This window comes from Phyllostomus hastatus, unplaced genomic scaffold (genome assembly GCF_019186645.2).
Source record: "Phyllostomus hastatus isolate PE091 unplaced genomic scaffold, TTU_PhHast_1.1 phas_contig_80, whole genome shotgun sequence".
NCBI classification, from domain to species: Eukaryota; Metazoa; Chordata; class Mammalia; order Chiroptera; family Phyllostomidae; genus Phyllostomus; species Phyllostomus hastatus.
In genome coordinates, this window is record NW_025333960.1 from 41,024,717 (window position 1) to 41,032,358 (window position 7,642).

At 48.2% G+C, this 7,642-nt stretch overlaps 1 protein-coding gene across 1 annotated transcript in view; it reads right to left on the minus strand.

Moving 5' to 3' along the window:
• MRO (maestro) overlaps positions 1-7,375 on the minus strand; it is a 32,356-nt gene extending 24,981 nt beyond the window's left edge. Inside the window, exon 1 of the mRNA XM_045850145.1 lies at positions 7,273-7,375. The gene's annotated coding sequence lies outside the window, so the exon portion shown is untranslated. The remainder of the gene's footprint in view (positions 1-7,272) is intronic.
• Positions 7,376-7,642: the final 267 nt, after the last annotated feature.

The following is a 7,642-nucleotide window of genomic DNA, read 5'->3' on the forward strand; positions in this document are numbered from 1 at the left end:
AAACGCAGTAGCACCTCCATCGTGTGGCTTGGAGGCCACTTGCTCTTCACTGTTCCTCTTTGCTGCCGGTTATGTATTTTCCATCCTCCGTCAGGAATGGAGCCTCTTCCCCTCCCTACCTCTGCTCCAGGGCTGGCCCCCCCGGGCATCCCTACGGAAATCCCCGAGCTGACTCCTTTTCCTGAGCCAGCAACGCGTTACTTCGGGGGGCTTCTTTCAGGAGTGCTGAAACCACTGTTCCGCTTCAGCGGCTCCGTGCGGCTCTCGCAGGGAGCATGCTCTGGGTCCGAGGCACTCGCTCTCGGGGTCGTGCCGGTGCAGGGTGGGCACCCACGCATGGGGGCCTCGGTCCGTGTTGAGCTCTGGGGCTCCCAGCGCCCCCCCCATCCTGGCTGGCCCGTGCCCTCACCTGGCCACCCTGCTGCCTGTCCTCTCCTCGCGGCCTCCTCCTCCCTTCAGCCACCTCACTCCCAACTCACGAACGCACTGTCTCATCCCCATCAGCTCTCGTCCCCATCAGCTCCTGTCTCTTCTCCAAAAACAGCTACGCTCAGTGTCTGTTTTCCAGGCCTGGGAGTACGAGACCCTCCTTGTAATCACGTCTTCCAGGCCTTGTTCGAACCCCACACGGAAAGGTCCCTCTAGACCTAGCGGCTTTATCAGTGTCTCCCAGGGCACTAGGCCCTCCTTCGATGGCCCTGATCAGCAGCCACTTTGTATTCAGATGATTACTGCGTAGCAGGCTATCTCTCCGGCCCTTGGCTGTGAGCCCACAAAGCACAACACAGCCTGTGTCTCGGTGGGACCTGCCTCCAAGGCTGGGGCATCGGCCCAGCGCTGTGCATGTGGTGGGTGTCCCAGTCTCTCAGGCTGCATCTGAGATCTTGCTCCCGGCCTTGTGTCATCAGTTTGGCTCAAATAAACTTACAAAAATTCTGTAGGGAATTTTTCAGCCGAAATAATTTGAGGGCTGTGTAAGTGTAACTACTCCTTAACTTTTAAGGACTTGAAATTACATTCGACCCTTTGAAGGCAATCTCAAGGTTGATGTGGCCCCTGGTAAGAACGAGTTTGACACCCCTGCAGGTTTGAACGTTTCCTCCATCGACAGTAATAAAACTTTACTGATTCTCATAATTTGGAATTTATGCAGACAGGGTTAATTTGAAGTTTGGCTTTTCTGACAAATAGCAGCAATTAATATATATGCAAATTAATGGGGGAAATGTTCAAATATCTTAAAGAATCAAAGATTTTTAAAGCAACTTCTAGTATTTAGGAATATCCTTTTCACACACACAAAAAGAAGACTGGTGTGCTAATTAGAAACAAATCTTATGTATTTATTAAGGCAAGATTTATAAGGTAATCTAATATTTTTATTAATTGAGATACTGTACATACTTCAAAATAATGAAATACCATTTCCCTTACATATGATATAATTTAACTTTTTCTTTAATTTAGATCCCCTTCAATTTAGTGCAAATGAATTCATTTCATAATAATGAAGACACTGTTCATTTGAAGACTACTCATTTAGACATCATTAAAATAATTTTCTATGCCTAACACTTGGCTCTAAAGTTCACTGTGTGACTTTGGGCAAGTTATTTTAACATCTGTAAGGCTCAGGCATGTCATCTATAAAATGGAAAAAATAATACCTCTTGTGAGATCTGCGAGGATTTAATGTGATGGCATCCGGTAGAGAGCCAGGCCACTGGTAAAACACTCAGTAAACACCGGTTTCTTTTTCCTCACCTCCTTTCTCAGTGATTCACGAAGGATGGCCTGTGTATGTCTTTAGATGGATATTTTGGTATTATAGCTTCATTTTGGGTATGAGTTACTTTTGTAAAACCAGAATCCCCATATTAGCATTTTATTAAAATAAATCCAATTGTTTTTCCATTAGTTCTAGTAAGTTTTACTGGTCATTCATGTATCCCATAGCAATTAGGGATGCTTTTAGCGGCAAGTAACAAGGCATCCAATCCAGAGATAGAGTTTACTTGGCATGGCTTCATCCGCTGGGGGTGGCATCAAGGACCTCTGTTCTGTTACTCTCTTTACTTCCTCCGCCATTGTCAGTGTACCAACACTGCATCCTGCTGGCCTGAGATTGTTACCACCTGTCCAGGCATCTTTCCACACTCAAGTTTGCATGAATGGCAAAGGATAGCACCAGCCACATCTTTCTCTCATCAGGAAAGCAAAATCCTTACCAGAAGTCCCTCGCCACACTTCTTATACATTTTTGGCCCAAACTATCCACATAGTTACTTCCTTTCAATTTTGCAAGTGATGAGAGAAACTCAAGCAGCTATAAAAAGGGAACTTAATCAGCCTTTTTACCGCACTGAACATAAATGGGCACCAGCAGCCTTTGGTGGGCGACATGCGTGTCCTCGCCAGCTGGTGTGTATACACATGTGTAACCTCACGGTGTATACTTATGTCCAGACCTGTCTGTTTGTACCTCAGAGGTGTGCAGCTTATTGTGCCATTTACACCCCAATAAAGCGCTGGTTTACCCGCAGTGAGAAAGCTAAGCCGCTGAACTGTCTCATCCCCATGAGGACACTGATTAGCCTTCTAGCAAATATTTGTTGAACTGAATGGATTTGATGTGTTTGTGGATTTACTCAGCAAATATTTATTAAGTCTCAGTGTGTACACGACCAGGGCGGCCCCTCATTTACATTTCGTGAAATTGCAGGACACCAGCGGGCTCTCAAAATCTTAATAGATCCAGTAAATGTTGCTTTTCAGGGATAAACCATCCCATTTACTGGACGGCTTCATAATCTCTAATCTGGCTTAATTCCCACCTGCTGTGTAAAATAGACCCTAAGACCGCTAAATGGTGTCCAGAAAAAAAATTTATGAAGCCGTGAGTTGCAAAGGGCTAGCAAGAAGAGCCTCCTCTGGCCCAACCCCCTTCACAGCCCTCAGAGCAGATCCCCACCGTGTCCCTGCCTCCAGCGCAGGTGCCGCCACAGCTCCCAGGCCCTAGTGCTCCTTTTTCAGGGCCAAAACGACCCCCACCCTACCAGCCCTGCCACCAGGGGCTTTGCTCCTCCTGGAAGCCACATACGTTGTCACCGTCCCTCAGGGTGCAGAGCTCCCCACTGTCCAGAGCCATCACAGTTCTTAGTACCCAACCTACGCCCGCAAGGGTCCCGTGCTGTGCCCAGGGACTGCAACGTGCCAGATCTGGGCCCAGCCTAAAGTTGCCTCTGCTGTCGGCTCCCCCTTCTCCCTGCCTGCGTGCACCAGATCCTCCCATGCATTCCTGAGTGCTCCGCTGGCCTTGCACCAGGAGGCCAAGCTGTGACAGGGGCGTTCAGTCAACGGTGCAGTGATCACAAGACAGCCTCCGACCTACTACTCCTCGCAGCCCCTGTAGAGGTCTGGGCACAGTGCTGATCTGCAGATATGGGAGCAACCAGGGGGTTGGGCAGGGTCTCCGAGACCGCTCCTCTCTCACCCTCCCTACTCTCAAAGAGAATGTGCATTCTCTTTGCACATTAGCAGGGGCCGCATTAGCAGGGACCAGGTGCAGGACCGGACTGCGAGGGGTTTCACAGTCTGCCACAGGGCGCGTGCCCGTGCTCCCTGAAGCAGGGGTTTATCAGGTCCCTGTCCCAGCCCCTGAAGGTGAGACGTGTTCATAACACCTGAGCTCTGAAACTCAGGTGACCTTTGAAAATCCAGCCTGGGTCAGATGGGCTCCAGACCACATCCACCGCATTCATCCAGAGATTTCCGAACTTCAGACAGGCAGCAGGCAAACGGGCAAAGGTGTCAGCAATTAACATGCCCCAAGTCACCTTTTCCTCTGTCCTGAACTTGATCTACCTTACGCTGAAAGTGAGTGGGTTCTCGGGTGTTTCTCATCTTGCTCCGCATCGGAGCTTTGGCTGTGGGCTGGTTCTCCTTCCTCCTCTCTGCCTGGCCGTCCTGGGAGCCCCAGGGACCTCAGGGACCTCTGTTGCCTGCCTCTCCCTTCACCTTCTTTCTGATCCTGAGTCAGGCAACGAGAGTCCCAGTCACCAGGCAGCCAGGGCTGAACTGTCTAAGGAAGTACAGCTTGTCCTTCCTTCCGTCCTTACAAACTCTCTCCAGTGGACCCTGACTGGTTTGTTTTGTAAACTCCAGCCCTTGGGGGGCCTCCAGATTTCTGTGGTCAGGGAGGGAGAGTGGAGAGCCAAAGTGCTTGGTGGGCTGGAAGGCTACCCAGTCTGCAAAGGGATCCATCTTGGTAGCTTTGGTCCAAAGCCAAACATCCCACCAGCCTGGTGTCTGTCTGCCTCTCGGAGCAAACCAGAGCTCCAGAACCTCCGTCGGTGTGGACAGCTCGTAAACACAGCGCACAGCAGTCTTCCGGATGGAACGGAATTGCTGGAACGCCGCTAAGGAGCACCTCCTCAGAAACTAAAGGGAAATGTGTGGTTGTTCCTGGGTGATCAGAAAGATGATTGCATTCCAGAATTTTCTTCTGATTAAAGAAAATCCAGCAACCTACACAGAGTTTTTAGGCTGTCAGTGGTCTGGGTTTTAGCTCTGTAGCAAAATGGTTAAAAACTTGTCTTTGGAATCAGATCTGGGATCAAATCCCAGCTTTGCTCCTTAACATCATTTAACTCTCTAGGCCTCAATTTCTCCATCTACAAAGTGAGGATGATTTCACAGCCAACCCATGAGGCTGTTACAAGGATTGATTGGGAGAAACTACATTAAGCACAGAATATAGAGCATCTGACATAAAGGAAACAATAAATGTTAACTTGTTACTATTATTATACTAGCAATTATGAGGATGGGTGAAAGTCAGATAAGGTAATTAAGACAGACAAATGATATAGCATTTATAGAGCTGGGTCCTTACTTCAAAATAAAAATTAAATTTCTTTTTATTTTGCTTACACTTCAACGTGTTCCACTCATTTGCTTGTTCACAGGCCCACGGACTAGAGACACAGAGCACAGCAGCACAGAGTTCGGGGAACAGACTGTGCTCGGAGCCCTTTCTTCCGCTTCCTGAGACATTTGGGCAAATGACTTAGTCTCTCTGAACCTCACTTTACTCCTCTATAGAATGGGACAATAATTAAGTTGCAGGATTGTGCTGAGGATTTTAAAAGCCTCATCTCATCCCCCTCTCCCAGGGGCTGGCAGCCCTTCCCGTGTGCACAGACAACTCTCTTGGCTCGCCCTTGGGAGCCTTTGTCACGTGGGACCGCAGAGCCGCCCCTGCTGTAGTTGGCAAGGTTGTTTGAAGTGAGTCTATTGTGGTTGTTTTTCACTGTCTAGTATTGAGAGCTGTCCTTGGCTATAGCTGGCATGCAGTACAGGCTTGCTAGCTGAATAAGTGGAAGAATAATTGAAAATGACAGAAAAATCGAGTGGGTAGGAAGAGGAAACTCCTTTGCCACACATACACCAGGGAGCAACCTTAGCAGCTGCACCAGAAGCTGTGTTGTTTGCTGAGATCTACTCACTGTAGTAGATGTGATTTGCCTTGTGTTTTGTCCTATAAGTGGTGTCACAATGTCCCACCGTATTCTGATGTCCTGGGCCTGGGCCTGGGCCTGGGTTGCAGGCTCTGTCCCTGGTCAGTTTGGTGTTTGCAAGAGGCAAACCAATCAATGTTTCTCTCTCACACTGATGTTTCTCTCCCTCCCCTTCCCCTTTCTTTCCCCTCTCTCTAAAAATCAATCCATCCATCCATCCCATGGCTAGCCCAACTGTATGATTGTGCTGCTAGATATTTGCTGCTTCTCCTCTGGGTCATCAGCATGTCATGCCCCCTTGGCAGCAGGCACAAAGTGCCCTTGTTGGGGAATGAACAGCCGCCCAAGTGAAAAATCATTAAGTCTTTACTCACACCCCTAAGGTTCAGGTTGCAACATGAACGTTGGCAAAGAACCATAAGGCTAATTGTTCAGAGATGCCTCCACAGTATCCCCACTTGGAAGAGACAAGCCCATTAGTCTTACTTACCCTGAAAACACTGTTCACCCCACATCACGGTAGGCTGGACACTGGTGAAAATGAAGGCAGGCCCCTGTCAGCTGAACTAATGTGTTTTGGATTTTTTGTGGGGGGAGCCTAGTTTACTAAATTCAGTGACCTCAAAAATTAGGAACGATAGATCCTGCAATGTTATAAATGCAGCTATGCGTTTTTGTCCTTTCTTCAACTATATTAGAACATTTAAGACACATCAAAGGGTTGCAGAATTACCTAGTAAACTCAGAATCACCCGTGGTGTGAAGGCTGCATTCAAATTTGTAGCCCAGTAACCAAGGTCAAATACATTAAGCCGTGAGAGAGGCTCGTAGCTCCACTTTGCTGTACTTTGCAGCGCAAGGAAAATATTCCAGGCCTGAAATCTGGGAACAGGCCCAGTACTTCTTGAGGCAAAGGCCAGAGCACAGAGTTGTTTTCACAGCCCTGTTTCAATTCATGCCCTTTCTGGCTTGATGAATCAGTCCACACCCAAATCTCTAGCTCTTAAGGTCCAAGAATAGAACCAGAGATGTGAACCGCCCTCATTCTGGAAAAAGATAGGAGTGCCGCAAAGGCAGGGGCCTCTGCCCAGGTGGCATACCTCTCCCACCAGCTCAAACAAACACAGAACCTGTCTATTCTTGCAGCGACCTAAACGGATAATCCAGAATTTACATACATATAATATTTTCGCTTCTCTGTGATACACTCACCTGTTAGTAACAAAATAAGAAGCCACCATGAACAGCATTAGCTGGCTTTCAGATGAACTCACTGAAATATAGAACCCTGAAAGTACAGGCAGATTCCTGTCAATAAGGAGAAGAAGCAAGAAATACTGGGACCCCAACAGTTTCTTCCCCTCAGTTTAGCTTTGTCTAATGCCATCACCAGTTTCTCAGTCATTTAATATCCTGAAACTTGGAGGAGACTCTTGGACTCACTCCTTTTTTGTCTCCTTTGCCCCATTGTTCATCCATTTCTGGGCTTTATGTCCCTGAAATGTCTCAGGTCCTTCTTTCTTCTGTTCTCAGGTAGGGCAGGTGGTCCGTAACCACACATTTATTACAGCTCTTACTCTAGGCTTCCCCCTCCCCACCTGCTTGGCACATCCTCACAGATATCTCTGCAATGCCATGTCCTTGGGGACATCCTTCAGTGCAGACACACAGAATGGCAGCCTCCCCCAACCCCCCACTTCCAACAGCAATCAATATCCCACTGTAATTCCAGATTCCTCCATTAGGCCTTTACCTCCTGGACGGCCAGGCTGGTCTTGCTGAACTCCCATTGTTAGCCGGCACCATGTGTAACATGGAGTGGCCAGGGAGTAAATTCACACCAAATGAACCGACGCACCTTGAAGCCCACAGAACAGCTCATATCGCCATTTGGTTTATAAGCACTGGAATGGAGTAGTTAATGAGTGGTAAAAGTGTTTTGCTTTTATACAGGTGAGAGCATAAGAAGGGTATTTTGATGCATCAGTGCTTTGCCTGATCTTGCAAGGTCTTGAGATCCTTCGGTAGTAGGCATGAGACAGGCATGGGCAGAATAGGAACAACAGGCCTGGTATGGAATGCCACCAGAGCGGAAAGCCCCGCGTACCTAGCAATGGGCAACA